This window comes from Ixodes scapularis, unplaced genomic scaffold, assembly GCF_016920785.2.
Source record: "Ixodes scapularis isolate PalLabHiFi unplaced genomic scaffold, ASM1692078v2 PGA_scaffold9__187_contigs__length_104089568, whole genome shotgun sequence".
In the NCBI taxonomy this organism is placed as follows: Eukaryota; Metazoa; Arthropoda; class Arachnida; order Ixodida; family Ixodidae; genus Ixodes; species Ixodes scapularis.
The window spans coordinates 59,347,808-59,364,045 of NW_024609884.1; the positions used below are offsets into that span (position 1 = coordinate 59,347,808).

General features: G+C 43.5%; 1 protein-coding gene across 1 annotated transcript in view; it reads left to right on the forward strand.

Moving 5' to 3' along the window:
- LOC8032833 (endoplasmic reticulum-Golgi intermediate compartment protein 1) overlaps positions 1–16,238 on the forward strand; it is a 39,567-nt gene that overhangs the window by 21,075 nt on the left and 2,254 nt on the right. The gene's annotated exons all lie outside the window — the stretch shown is intronic.

Below are 16,238 nucleotides of genomic sequence, written 5' to 3' on the forward strand. Positions count from 1 at the left end.
CAAGGGGATACTACAACGAAATTTTGGCATTTATTTCATTTATTTCCTGGCAGGCACGGAGCCAGGATTTTGTTTTGGGGGGGAGGGGGAGGGGGAGGGGGTGGAGGAGGTCCCAGTAAAATGGAAGATTTCTGGGGGGGGGGGGGGGGGGGGGCCGGACCCCATGGGCCTCCCCCCTGGCTACGTGCCTGTTTCCTGGCCTATACGTGTTTATGGGAGCAGTATCACATCAGAAACACAAATCTTTTGTTCAAAAAGACACGAAAAAGAATCTTAAAATAAATCAGACGATTAGCAGAGGGCATCTGGTGGATGTCGCTAAAGCCTCGTTTGTAATGCCCGTCTAGGAACCTGACAGGTAGTGATGATGCCTGTCTCGCCTAGAACTACACATGCCTTGAACCTCACGTCATCCTGCCAGCTCTACGGCCACCACGAGAGAAGAGGGGAAGAAAAAACTCCTTTCTCACCTGGACTCTCTTCTGTGTGTTCCAGACGTCGCTATTGTCCCTCTACAAGGTTATAGAAGATTAACCCGTCATTCAAAATTCATACAAAGGCAGCTTTGGGGTTAGTTGCGGTGGCCCGATTGTTGGCATGCTTCGGCCACTTCGGTGGCTGGAACGGCTAGGATATCCTGACGACGTCAGCCTCGCCGCAGCTTTGCTCGTCCCGAGACAATCTACGTCACAATTTCTCCGGATGTCACATGCTCTCCGCTGGCCGCTCTCCGAGCACTTGCCAGAGTGGCCGTTTATAACGAAAAATACAGCCATCAGGCTCAATATACAAACATGCGATTGTCATTTACAGATGCTGTGGATCATATTCAGCCTATTTGTGAACATGACGGGTACATTTTAAATTTCGTTGAAGTATCCCTTTAAAGGGGAACTCCCCGATTTTTCTATAGTTTTTGATTTGACTGGAAATTGGCAGACCACATCAGTAACGGTTTCTCAACTGATACCCAAAATATTTTATAAAGATAAAAGAATTTTGTGAAGTTATTGAATTTCCAAGTTACGCTGGCTGCGAGGGTTCCAAGAGGCGACTCTCTACTGGCAACAAGAACAAAATCCCTACTTTTTCCTACTCGTGTGCGTCACCGACGGGCAGGCAGACGAGTGACCCGGGCAGCCGTGCAGCGGGTTTCCGGGCGCCAGCGATTGTCACAGCTTCAAGGTTGAAAGTTCCTTTGCAATTGGTTGCAATCTGTGCTCCGCGGTAGACTGTAGGAACAGTGCCAGGAAAAGCTTCATTTTTACCCTTGTTTTTGTGAGGGAAAAATGTTCTCCCTGTCAGCAGTGGAGGGGAGCTACGTCAAGGTGCTTTTGCGTAAGCTGTGTGCCGAGAGAACTAGTGTCACGTGAAGCATTCTTACTTATGCTCGGAATACTTTATAGCCGTGTGCTACGAGTTGAGTATCCTTCAGCAGCTGGAGAAGCATCATGAGCGGCAAGCGCACACTCAAGCCGGCTGTGCCCACTACGACATCCGTCCAAAAAGGAGCGCTAATAATGTAGAGAAAAATATTGGTCATTCCAGCACTATGGTCGACATTTGGTGCAGTCACATTTGTTGTTCACTACTGATTCAGTAATTTTTTTTTTCTTTTTCATAAACACTATATTTGTTTTGGACATCGCATCTAGCTCTGGCTACTCTGGGAGTTCCACTGACAAGAAGTGAAACGTCTAAACAGTGTTCAAGTCTGAGTTTAGACTTGACTTTCGACTTTCGACACATCGCTATTTGTGTCTGGTATTGCAGAGATTCAGGGAGCAGGTGTTGAGCTTCATTAATATACGATAGAGCGGTTGCCTGGTTTGTCAAATGGTTGGTGTGCAATATTCTCTCGCAGAAGAAGTGGTGGAACCATCTTCATTTTGTTCTATTGCGGAGAAAGGTTATACATGGCTGAAAAGTTTTTAAGACCATGAAAATATTGTTGTTCAGAGGAGGCATGTAAATTTACTGCTGATAGAAGCTGTGCAAAACCAAAACTTGATTTTAAAAAAATCTTAAATAGAATTACCCCCTTCCCATGTGCACTCGTGAATGAGTGTTTGAGTGCATTGCATTCTACTCCAACATTAAAAAAAAAAAAAAAAGGGTACAAATATTGTTTGGGGGCAACTTTTCTTAACTTGTTTTTTTTTTTTTTTTATTCATTTCTGTGCTTTATGCACTACTGTATTTTCAAGCAAATATTCTTTATTTGAAGATGAATTGTGTATTTGTGTATTTTATACGCGTTTCATTCCAACTTGATGTTTAGCTTGGTGGTTGCAGAGTTATTTTTGTTTTTATTTTAGCACAGTCTTCACGAACAGTAACCTGCCATATGGCCTACACAAATTCCGCTGATCTCACTGTATACATTTCAATGTTTACGAGAATCAGTCTACATGTGTTAGGTCACAGCCCAGCCTGCGCATGTTCGTCGCTTTGGAAGGCGAGCAAAGCGCGTGCCACACGCACGAACGTTGAAAATGGCACCGACCGGAGAAGCACTTTTCTGCAATGGTCTATAGATATTTTGCTAAATTACTTAAGCACCAATAAGCCTATACATGCTACAAAAGCAGTTACACATGCTGGCATCTGCAACCGTAACTTTTCGAAAGAAAGTCTAGAACAAATGGCACGTTCCTTCAGGTAACACGAGCATATGGGGCACCTGTAGCCACATTCCGAGCATTCTTTGTGGTTCTTGGGTAATTTGTCAAAAAATGTATTGATTCTTCTACTTTTTTTCACCAGCGTAACTGCCAGCTTTTGATAGAAGGAGAGCGGATTTGCTAGCGATTTCACGAAAGTAGTGAGCCACAGCTTGAGCGTACTGAGTTGCAAATACAGTTTTCTCAAAATCCCGATTGCTTCCGTTTTTATTTTTACTTTTTCATACTTTAGCACGTAGGCCAAGGTCATACTTCGTGCAACTTCAACAACTTCAGATAGCGTGAACGCTCCTGCTTTCTCGATGTTAGACGTAAGAAAGGCGGGCGCGAGCGTAGCCGATTGACGGCCGCGCCTCTCTGCCCACTGTTGACGTCACATTTGGATGGCGGGAAAAACTAAGTAGAACAATGTTTCGGTTTTGGCAGCGAACAAAATATCACTTTTTTAATTAACTAGAGCGAATGTGGGGGAGTGAGATAGCATTTCAGAACTGGGATGCTATCCGCATTCAGATGATGCCTTTGGATTAGGTAGCTGTTGTTCAGGCGTTGTCGAATGTCGTTGACACCAAAACGAGATGAATAGTGCAGTGCAGACGACACTTACACCTGGCACACGCCCAGCCCAATCCCGCTTGTCGTTGCATAGATCATTTTGCACGCTTTCGGTACCGCGGGTCGCCCCCGTCGGTGGAGGAGGTTTTCGCGTCGTCCGGTTAAAGTATGATGCAGTGATATTTAGTTTCTCTCTCCGTGCCCGCTGGCTTGCCCGAATCCCGAGAGACGTGGAAACCGCAAAAAAGGTAGACGCTTAAATATGATTGCAGGGCCCCTTTAAGAATATAATGCAGTTCTCTTTTAGTATCGCCTAAGAAAACCAGACGCCAAATATTTTGATCTAATGCTGCCTAAAAGTAGATGAAACTCGCAAACAAAGTGTGAGGTGTGCGAACTTACCAAAAAATGCTATTCCTAGCTGGCGATGCGTGGCGTAGCCAACAGCGCAGCCAATACTACAGTGTTGGCGCAGCCCATCCTGCGTTACCTATGTCATGGTCAGGCGCTCAGGGAGATTTGTTTGCTTATTTTATACTTTTTCAAGCAAAGCCTACAGGCGGCTCTAGCAGCGTGCCCATCATTGGCCACGTGATTTGCAGAATGCGCATCTGCTTGTGTGAGCATGCGTCATCGTTGGCAGCATCCCGTTGTGTGCGAGAAAGCCAGTTCCCGACACTGAGCGCAGCATACTTCTACAAACCCGCTGCGACATACTTACATGTGGTTTATTGAACTTCACTTTCTACTAATGTTTCCAAAACAAGCCTTAGGGAAAAGTCGCCACAAGCTGCAGTCGCGGTAGTGGATGCGTCGTCGGGTGTAGCTGATCATAGCAGACGACACTCCTGCCCTTGTGCCGAGCTGCGGCCTCCCACCTGTATGTGATGTCACAATTTGTACCACTTGGTTAGCGCATGTAGGTGACGATACACGAGTAATGTTGCTTGCCGCAGTCAAGGGCTCGGTTTGTGGTAAGTTTTAAATGAAAATGGTGCGAAAAATATTAAGGCCCGTTCACACTCTTGCGACCTCTTAAACCTGGGTTCCTTAAAACTTCTTAAACCAGAGAACACACTGGCGCCATCTATTAGGAAGCAGTGTAAACTCGGCGGTCCGGCATATTTTTTTTATTTCTCGCGCATTATCCTTTCTTTCTTGGCTCGAAAAACTTTTGTCAATGTTATAAACGAGCCTTTCTATGGGTATTACGCACATTTGACCTCGGAAATCCCGCAAAAGCTTCGCTCTTGTGAAATGCAGTTCCAGGGTCACCGCATAGATGGCGCCACAATGCCAGTGTGTTCCCTCATTCTAAAAACATTTAAAAAGTTTTAAGAGATCTCGTCTCTCTCAGTCGTACTCGGTCGCAAGAGTGTGAACGGGCCTTTATACTTTGAAAGAAATGACGTAGAACCATTTATTACTACCTCGTGATATAGAATGAACCAGTAACTCGAATTTCTTGAAATTGACCAGAGTTGCCCTTTGAAGTGTGGAAATTGGAATGAGCTCCGTCAGACATGGCATGAATTTAAGGGGGTGAGTGATATTTCGGTAGTTTTTTTGTTTTTAGCCCATATTTCGGCAAAAGAAATGAGTGGGCAATCTTTAGAATGTGGCATTCGTTTGGCTGGCTTCTACCAACTGCAAAAACCGGGAGTTGTCAGGGAATTCGGTGAGTCTGGAAAAGTTATGGAAATGTCAGGGAATTTCCACCCCAACCAGCATCAGTCAGGTTCTGAGCAACAGCAAAAGACGTGTCTGCTGTCTGACACACTTTGCAGGTGACTCTGCTGTTATGCTGACAGAAATCTCTGCACGGGGGATCTTTGGGGAACCCCCTGATTCAACCCGAGTGGCTTCCTCTTGAAAGGCGCATCTCTAGGCAATCTTTCTCCCTAGTCCATCAACAAGGAACGTCTCGTTGACAACTTCAAGGAACAATCTTTGATTGCCCAACGGGTGGTCTGGGATGCCGTGTCATCTGCCGGTGGGGTGGCCAACACCGATTTGACGAAGAAGACGCTGCAGATGGGGCGTGGAGCTCATTGAAAAGAGGAATTGGAGAAATCAAAGGCAAAAAGAGCAAACAGGACGGACCTAAAAAGAAATGTGTTGCATACTCTGAAGCTATGAAACAAAAATAAGATGGTTGAGTTGCATGTATTTGAACCTATACTTGGCATCAACCATTTAGTGCTGCATTGTCAGGGCAAGCAGTGCTCCAACTCCGTCAAAGCTAGTTGCCAAGCACATGCGGATGTGGCTTAAGACGATGCCACGTGCTGTCGCAGCGGTGCGGGGCTGCGGCACTGGTGCGCATAGCTCTTCCTAGCAGATCATAACAACGTCAGCAACTGCAGTTTTGTACAGCGGTGTTTGTAGCACGAGCACAATCAGATACCTCCTTGGTGTGAGTTCTCTTGCGAAACACAACTCCACATTTGCAGTATATGTTATCTTCTTGAGCAACAGAGTGAGTGATGATCACAACTTTCTTACAAGCAAGTTTTATATATCAAATGCTTCGGCCAGAAACATGCTAAAGATTACAAGGGTATTAGTGTGCATGCTGTTTTTTACATCAATGTCAGTACGGTTTTGGTATGATAATGAAGTAGCTGAAAGCAGTATGGAGAAGTCAGCATAATTTTTCCTACTTTATTTGTTGATAAAAAAACTCTAAAATAGCCTATTAACCAAAAATGTTCTAGCACTTTATTGAGGTTTACTTTAATTGTCACCAATTCTTGGCTAATCCTCTCCTTGGGTGTGCAAGTTGAGGACAGCCCCATAGCAAGGCACTCCAATAAGAAGTCTCCACAAAATGCTGCCATTGCAATTTAAATCGGATAGAGGGAAAATGTTGAAATTTTCTGGTTGAAAGGGAAATGTGTGTATAAATATTTGTTCACCATTAGGGCATATTGTAATTTACAGGAGGTCTTGTTTTTTTTATACAACCACATATAGTTATATATTAGTTCTCTATGGGAAAAGAATGATGCCTACATTTGATTTGCTAAACAAGAAAAAGGATGGTTCGGTCCTTAGAAAGAATTCAGATAAGAAATAAAAGTTTTGCTATAGTCGAGGCCTTCATCCATAACTTGGGCTTCCTAGGTATCTAAGGTTAAAGGGTAACTTTGGTCAATATTTTCGAATTTGGAATTATGACTGTTTGCAACTCAGTCAGTTCCCTGAATTACAATGTATAATTTGTTTTTCTCGATATTGTCATGGAATGACCATTGATGAGGCGACGAAAACTGAAACAAACTAAATGTTTAATGGGGCGAACTTGTGCCCAAAATAAAAAGGAAACGGAAGATAACAATGGAGTGTCGCGGGCGTCGATGGCGGTGTAACAGCGGGATCGAACGCTGGGGCGAAACTGAATGCGGCTTGCCACGCGGAGCACCTTTTGTGGCCGCGTGGGTCTTTGGAACATTCAGCCTAGAGCGTTTGGCGCGTAGAATATTCTTTACTCGATCAGACAAGAAAGTTCTCGAATTTGGGAGAACGCCAAGTACAAAGAAGAAAGAAAAGAACATTCCGCTGCCTCGAATCGAACCCAGATCTTCTGCGCAACAGCCAAGCACGATAACCATTTGGCCACGTACGTGCTCGCTCAGCGACGCTCATGGAAATATTGTATGTAGTTTATAAATATCACGCCTCAAAGTTTGATTTGGGGCGTCTACGGCAAAACTGAAATTATCTGCTTGGGAGGGATGGCAACATTGATCATCAGCTGTGCGGCCGCTATGTGATGTCACCGTGGTGGTCCGGTATGCGGCACAGCGTGCGGAATCAACTGCAGCACCACCGTGACGTGACGTCGGAGGGGTGCTGTGGTATGCTTCGCCCAGTGTTGCTTAACTAAAAATTAACCCGCTCGCTGCCCGCCGCTAAAGAGCAGCTGGTCGCATCTTTAAAATTGGTTTTGGTGGAGTATGCAGCTTCCCATTGACATAATATTTCGGCTGTGATCAAATTTCGTGCCACTAAATAAATACCGGTCATTTATTTTGGTTTTGTTTTCGGCTGTAATTGCCCTTTAAGTAACATTGCAGTTGCGGTGACCTTGGGCAGAATGACAATGTGAAACTAGTAGAAACTGAGCCGCAGTACGCAGCCGCTGAGAAGCAGAGAAGGGAAGACGAATGGAGGAGGAACACAGAATCAACCTTAGAATGTTGGTGGAGTATGCAGCATTTTTTGCTCGCAACGGATGTATACCGCCACCCTGGTGGTCAAACTAATGGCTTATTCAAGATGGCACCCATGAGACTGAGCACATATTTTCCCAGTGTTTCTTTTCTTTTTTTTAACAAGGTGTTTATTTAGTAAATAAAAAATATCAAAAATGAACTGACAACGTCATGTGATTCAGTGCTGGTCACCAGCCCTGTTGGCTGTCATATATACTAGTGTTTTCACAAAAACTCGTTTCAGACATGCCCTGTCCCTTAGGAGCCAGTCAGGGAATTTTGATAAAATACTTTAGGTAACACCTGGAAAAGTCGGGGATTTTAAAAAAACATTATTTTGAAAGACACCCTGTTGGGGGATTTGACGGTAACGTTTTTGCTTATTTACCTAACTTTGACTCCGTGCGGCTCTTTTTTGTCCAGAAAGGTTTAAAACTTCTTGTTGACAAAAACATTTTCGGACAGTGGAGACACCAAAGTTGGTTTGTCATTGAGATGAAGTGTAGGAAGTTTAGTCTGAATCCCAAACTGACACATCAAAATCATAATTTTTTTTTATTATCCGAAACGGTTGAAAACGATGCCAAGACATTACCCTCAAAATTCGAAACGTGGGAATTCAGTATTTCTGAATTGAAAAAAAAAAAAAAACAATTTCCAAATGCCGAATTTGAAGTTCCCGTGCAATCCCCGCCAGTGCAGTGGGTCAAATTTTGCGGTCTCCTGCGACTCGACTTCCTTTCGGACCTCTGCTCCACGCTATGAAGCAAAGCGCCATTGCCACTGCGACGAAGCGAGGAGGAGGTGAGCAGGCGGGATAGAAGGGCGCCGGCACGGAAAAAAAACGGTTTCTTCCCCGACTCGCCGATAATTCTCTGCTCGAGCGCCGCCAAGTTTTCCGTGGGAGGATACAAATCCAGGAAGCGACATCACATTGAAATCTGATTTTTGGTATTTCTAAAAGAGGGGCCGTAGTGCGTTTGCAATTGCGTTAAAAAAACATGTTTTATGATTGCCGTTATTAAATGTTATAGAAATGTCGCCTACAAAGCTTCTAAATTTCCTGATTTTTGACGTCACCGATCAGAAGAAGCAAAGAGGTGAGCACGGGAAATATAAACAACAAAAATAAAAAGGTGCGCGCGCGCACGGGGTGAAATTTTTTTTTTTTGTGATGCAGTTTTTTTTTTTGTTTGTCTATGACCAGGGATGGGCAAAATACATGCAAATATGTATCGAAATACAAATACAAAATACTTCGTCGAAAATGTATTTAATTACAAATCTAATTACATTTCCAAAAAAGCATTTAAGTACAAGATACAAATACAACCAAATGTATTTGGTCTCCTCCAAATACTTTTCCAATTACATTCCTCAAAAATAGCGTCAGAGACTTCAGGGCACCTGCAATGGGTTTCTGGGTATCTCATTTTAATTTTGCATCGCACACTCGGGAGTTAGTGTGCGAGGCTCTGGTAACGTAATAGAAATACGATCACAAAAAAAAAAAAAAAAATAAATAATCAGCTTGGACGTAATAGGTGAAAAAAGTACAGAGCTCGAAGCAGCTTTTTTTGTCGATTACATTTTGGTATAGACCAACAAAGAACCGAGACGACCAAGACGCGCAGCACTAGCTACATAATTTTTTATTGTTGCAACTCGCACCAGTTACGAAATTCTGGACGACCCGCGCATTTAGAATGTTCCAGGCAAAAATATAGATGGAAATCAGGCTGGAAAGCATCACAAGTTGTCACAGGCACTTATTTAGCCAGTCTGCCTGTGAACGTCGATTTCGTCCCTATTCTTGCCCTGGACTAGCACCGTAATCACAAAGTCACTAAACGCTTGTGCTTGATTGAGAGACGCTGCATTCGGTGCAGAACGTGGTTTTCTTCCTGCTCTGGACAGTGACAATAAATTCGAGGGATGTATTTTCGCCCACAAAATTGTATTTAATTAAAATTGTATTTCAAATACCCACGTTTTTGTATTTAAATACACACGTCAAATACATTACCCAATTTGTAATTAAATGCAAATGCAAAATACACAAAGTATTTGAAATACGTATTTCAAATACTTGTATTTGAAATACTGCCCATCCCTGTCTATGACTATAACTTGTATCGTTTTAGACAATTAAAAAGAATACGACCTTTGGGGTGTCAGTGCCCCTTTAAGGTGCAACCCCACCGTTCATGACGTTTTGGTGCTTTTTTGACGGCTTATAACTTTCTTTCTATGTAGCTTACAATTATAAAGTTAATGTTGAATCAAAGAGCTGTTTCTCAACAATGCTTTAATGTCTCGATATTACGATTATTTCTAGTTGTTAGTTAATTATTAATCTTTTAATAGGCCACAGTCCCTAATATCGAAACAATTATTTCTCGAGTTATAACGTCCTATCATACTCGATATTTTACGTGAGCGTTCGGTTGGATGTAATAAATTAAAAAAGTGAGTAACGAACTGTACAGATAATGTATACTTTGAAATAAAAAATAAACTTTAAAATGGTATTATTTTATGGCGCCATACACTCCGTGCGGGAACTATAGGGGGCGCTTTGAAGAATGCGCGCAGCGCCGCTAGCGGAGGAGCTGGCGTTCGACTGTGAGGCGCGTTCAGCAGCCTGCGGCGCCTTTTCGCATGCCAAGCTGTGGCGGCGGAAGCGCGCACGGACGAAACTTTTGCTTTTTGAGCCGATAAGTTGAGGGTGACGTTGCATGAGTGCTGGGGCAGAAGGGCATTTAGCTGTTCTCCACTTCTTATATATTGAGTTTGAGTCGTTATTAGGGGTAATTTCTCTAGTTGGGGCCGAAAAAGGAGTTGGAGCAATTTTCCGAAAAACAAGACGGCCGCCACCATAATTGCTCTGAGTGGGAAATTCATTTCGCTCGTCGCTGTAAACCTAGGACTGCTGGAACGATGATATTTGGAGGCGAGTGAGATGTTCACTAAGTTTGTGCACGAAGAGTGCCAAGTTTCTTTAAGACAGCAGATGTGAAAGTTATGTTTCTAACGAATAAAGAAATAAACTGTACGGGATATTCAATATTGGACCCAAAATGTTGTGTTATAACGGGCTGTGCAAAGTGCAGATTTGGGCACACAGGTGCTTGGACTTGACAGTAACATGACACAGCACTTATTATACAAAAAAAAGTGGCATGGGAAACCAGCTGAAAATTTGGTTTGGGCGGCGTAACTCAATGGGAACCGGTTTTGACCATGAAAAGGCTGTCAAGAGAATACCACTGGTCGGGGGAGTTGGAGACTTTAGAGGTAGGAAGGGACTAGTGGACTGTACTTCCAATTGAAACAACTTTACGAAAGGTGGTTCCAAAGCCGAGAAAACAAAGTTGTCGGCCAACGCACGGTTTGGCCGCCAAGGGCTTTTGCGGTCAGCTGTTGTGTAATAACCGGTTGTGCGAGGTGCTGATTTTCCGCGCACAGGTACTTTGACATGACCGTCACTTAGCACAACACTTATTATAACAAAAAGAGTTGGCATAGCGAAACCAGGTGGAAATTTAGTTTGGGCGGCGTAACTAAATGGGAACTGGCTTTGACCGTCAAAGGCTGCCAGATAATACCACTCATCGTGGGAGGTGCACACTTTACAGGTAGGAAGGGACCAGTGGGACGGTACTTCCAGTTCGAACCACTTTGCGATAGGTGGCTCTAAAGGCGAGAAAAAAAATTGTTGTCTACAGAACTCGGGGTGTCAGCGTTTCCACATCCAAAAGGAGGCTGATCAAGAAAGAAAGCACACCACATAAACTTCCATACTCAAATGTCGATTCTCCAGTGATTCCGAGTTTCATTGTTATTTTCTTTAGATTTACATTTGTCACTTTTTTTACCGTTCGAATCTTTCTTCGTGAAGTACAGATTGCGTGCCATACTCTTCTGGAAATATCATCAACAGGTACGATGGGGACGAAACTTCTTTGGAGGGCATTCCTCCAACGAAATTGGCACTGCATACCCGCGAGTGTGGGATGGCATTTCAGTTCGTCCCATCGGCGCTGACACATGTAGGCGTTACTGATACGAAAACAAACGCAGAGCGCAAAGTGGCAGTGTAGAATATGTCAGCCGTGCCGACACAGTGGCAGACATGATCGGGAGACCAAACTTCTCGCGCCGTACGGCACGGCTCCATCGTTGTCGCTGTCCCACAAAACATCGGCGAGGTGAAAAACTGTTAAACTTTGTCTCCACGAGTTACGACGCATAACTATTGAAGCACCGCAGCACAGGCAGCACTTCATGCTGTGAACCCAGCGCAACCGCACCACTCCGACTTCAATGCGTACCAACGTACGCGGCGTGGTTTCGGTTTCGTTTTCTCTGGGGTTCTCACTGCCTACCTTCGGTACCGGCCGCGCGGCGGCGCGCCAGTCGGGTCGCACGGTGTGTATAAAAACGAATCACGTCAACTAATCAAAATAACGAGACATTAAATTGTGAAGCATCCTTTAATATTGCATTTTTCAGAACTTCCATATTGATATATTACATGTTAATAATGTTATAAGACTTCAAACTTTTCCCATTCAGTTACGGCAAACTGTAGTTTCTTAATATAAAGCACAGATGGCGACACGTGTTCAAGAACAGCTCGATGTGCATTTTCCGTCGTGTGCCGCTTGGAACACCACATGAAAGACAGAAAAAGTGCCAGATATCAGGGTGTCGGATGCCTGGACGCCTGCAATGAGCGAGCCAGGGAAGTCAGAACAACAAGCGCGAAACTGCGGGTGCACCACAGCTACTCTTGTGCACATTCTACTGTGCATCGGTAAACATGCCCGACGCGATTCAAATGAAATGGGCGCCATAAAATGCATTCCGTCATTTCAGATTCCGCCACGTGTGCGAAAACATTTTAATGTTTTTATCACTTGCAAAAATCATTTTCGCAATCAAACCATGCTGGTCGGAATGGTGTGGCTATAGTTTGTTTCATAAACCACCTCGGTGGCTCTTAAGTGACAATTAGTGCCACTAAATAAGCTAGTGGAAATGATATTAAAACAAAACATTAAATCGTCTCAGTGTCTCTGAGCCAACGCGCTGGCCCATGAATCCATATTTGCCGGGTTTAAATATCGGCCGAGGTTCCCGCAATCCGACGGAGGCGAATCTGAGATTTCGCTTGCTCGTCAAAAGATTTCCAGTTAGTCAAAATAAATCCGCATTTTTTTTTTATTGGGGCGTGTTAAGTGATTTTTGTTTGATTGGCTTGTGAAACCTTAAGGTCTGAATATTTGCTTTGCTTTACCTTAGTTCGGGATGCAGCCAACGGTACTGGCTGATGAAGCCACTGAAGCAGCGCCAAGAGCCCGAGGTCAAGCTGTTCGTCCTCTTTCTGTGCCTATGAGGTCGGGCTAAACTAGAGCCACTGAATAAGCTACGCTTCATACACATCTTGGTGCTTAAAATGATGGTTGTCAGTTATCTGAAGCTTTATCTGAAATCACAGGAAACACTTTTCCGTCCTCCACAAATGTTTAAACAGTTCGCGACAAAGCAAAGCAATATTACGTGAGCTTCCTAACACCGAAACTAATGCTGAGAAAGTCACACTTTTTAATCATGACGATTGGCAGTTGCGTTTGTCATTTGATTTAGCTCGCAGGCTAAACCAAGTGCGGTGGGTGTGTTGTGGCACCACAGATCAGAGCACGTGGATAAATGCTCGAGCGCGAGCTCCGTTCAAAGCACGGGGCTCACGCTGCAGAACCTGGGGACTAAATCTTCTCGATGTGTTTGCGTTGGTCTTTCAAGTAACGTCGGTTGTACCAATGTACGAGGCCCGTGTGTCGAACGGCCCTTAGAGGCTAATGGCGGCGCAGCACTAAAATGACTGGCCCTTGAAAGCGAATGGCGACGGAGCACTTGCTCGTGGCACGTGTCTTGCGCGTTTCCACAACAATGGTTGGCGGTACTTGTAAAAAACGCCTTTATCAAGGGGCTTTAGCAGAGACCCTGGGTTCAGTCGCCCATCTGCATCCTACCGTCGTGCAATCGAGTACCACATATACTGCGTAATGCACGTTAAAGACCCTGAGCTAACAGTTGTACTGCATTTTTTATAACATTCAACGGGTAACAGTGTCGCCCTACGAAACTGCAGCTCTCTAAAAAACTAACGACTAATTTTGAATCCGGCGTTACATTTCATTTTAATGTGTGTTTGCCTGTTTGCGTTCTTTTTCTTTTTCTTTTTTTGTCTACATCTTTGATTATGCGGCTCTTATGATGAAACAGACTATAGTTGTCGGACTTCTATAGAAAAATAATATATAACTAAGAAAATGCCACTTGAAGGCAAAATACAAAAAACAAAAAGACACATAGGCGCGCTTAATAAAATTAATTGAAATAATAGAATTGATTATAATTGGGTTTTCAAAAGATCTGAGCGCACAAAAAGCTATAAAAGCGAGCTCGATGCTTTGGATGGTGCGCTTCTTTAGTGGCAGAATAGTTCACGCCAGCATGTTCGCTCTTTTATGTTCCACTTCGCTTGCACGATAAAACCAAATACTTTACTGGTAATGTATTTAGTGAAACAAAGCTACATTCTGCATATGTCCACTTCCCTCAGTTTTTATGTGATTACACAGTTGTTTATTCTTATTGTTTTTGTTTCCCACTGCGATTAATTTCGTGCTTTTTTGTGTGCTTCTACATCGCAGATTGTAAAAAAAAAAAAAAAAAAAACCTTCGTTACTTGTCACGTGTGCCACAATCAATACAAAATAGGTTAAACTTCACATGTGGCCGTTTGCGTAAATAAACAGTGTTGTTTGTCAAGAACAATTGCGATTGGATGAAATCACCTGAGGAAAAACTTGTTCTAGGCACTCGACCGTTGGCATTCAGTGAATACTCACAATCGGCGCCGAGATTATTGGTAGCTGTCAGTAGGTGGAGTTTTTCTATCAACCCAGAGTTAGAATGTTTCCCCCTTTCTGTTGCAAGCATTCAGGAGACAACTTACACCAAATCTGAGGGTCATAAAGTATGCTAAAGTTGAGGCTTGGGCGAGTTGGTATGTACTTCAAAGATTACGGCCTGAGCATTATATCTGTACAAGCTTTAGCTTTAGATGCGCTCTTAACTTGCGATATGCTCAACGCTAGTGTAAAATGTAGCGCTTTTTCAGTCTTAATCAGCGTACCACGTGCGTGCTTACACTATATTTTATACAGCGTCAAACTATACCCGTTGCGTCTATTTCATTTTTGCACACCACTATTTGCGCGCATAAATCACCAAATTAAGGCTGGTATATTGCTTAAACTCTGTGCAAAAGCTATCCACAGACGCAGAATGTTTGCCTGGGCAGTCTCATTGCGATTATCATTGAACTCGTATTAAAATTAACTCTTATCAATTATTGCTGCTGGTTAATTTTTAATTTTGGCTTTTTTTTTTTATTATGACTCCCGCACCAGTCCTAAGGTGGGTTTACCAAACTCAATATCTAAAACTGAGTGTCACTTTTGTGTTCTCCAGTCCCGTGGTTTTGTTCAAAATGAATACCCAGCTACCTAAATGAGACACCTGACCGCCGAAAAAATAGTTCATTTTCTTTGATTTTTTATGTATTTAACTCCTTGAGCTAGAAGTTTGGAAACCCAAGTTTATCACGTCATCACTTTTTCCTGGAACTCCGCAAAGAGCCAAACGCACTCAGGACAATAGCCCCGGCCCGTCATATAAATCTGATCACATTGATATGTAATTGGCCTTCAAAATTACCGTGGAATGCTAACGGCGCACAAGCAATTTTATATTTTTCAACGCATCGATTGTTTTGTTGCGCATGTGTTTCGCCATTTGGATAAGAATGATTTTCGCATTTTGTTCTGACCGCATTTAATTGGGACGTGAGCTGGGAGCGTAGGCAACTGGCCTCCTTGCACGAGAACTGGCGCAGCCGTGCGCGTTCCAAAGAAAGCTCGTTCAGAGAAAAACAAGCGAAGGACCAAGCGAAGGACCAGGGATGTCAAATTCAAGATATAGAAAAATGCCCCACTGTATCGAAGCGCCACCACCCACGATTTCTCTCATTGATGTACAGGTCTGAAGGCGATCCCACCACCATCTCTTGGTTCAGAATCACACTAACGAAGGGTGGGGTTGCATCTTAAGACACTTTTGTTATTTTCTCTTTTTAGGGTGCCTTGCTTCATTTACATGCTTTGCAAATTAAAAGAAAACAAAAGTCTGCAAATTAATAAAATGCGTGCCCCACTTTCATATAAAAGTTGCAATTGAAGATAATTACCGAGTGCAGAGGAAGAGTGGGAAAGACTGCGGTGAAAGGAATTATTGTTGCGATGCACATTGAAGCAACCTATAGTTTTGCTCTTTCTCGTAGGTAAGGGTGTCGCGAACTTTTGTCGAACCGGATTTTTAGGTCGAACTTTCGGGGTTCGACTGGGTCGAACCGGTTCGACAAACCTTCTAACTTTTCACCAGATTCGACCGGTTCGACTTTGTGGACAATATGGCCAGACCTTGATACAAGCATGTCTAGGTTTGGAGAATGTTTTTTTTATGCAAAGGGTTATTTTATTTAATGAACAGTTGCAATTAAAAGAAACCAATTCTAGTCAGTGAAGAAGTTAATAACTTAATTTTTTTGTTCTGTATTAACTGACCTAACCAATCAGTGCTGCCCTTAATTCATCCCTTAGCCATCACCATCCAATCCAAAGCCAACTGGCCAGCCTGTCGCGCATGCGCA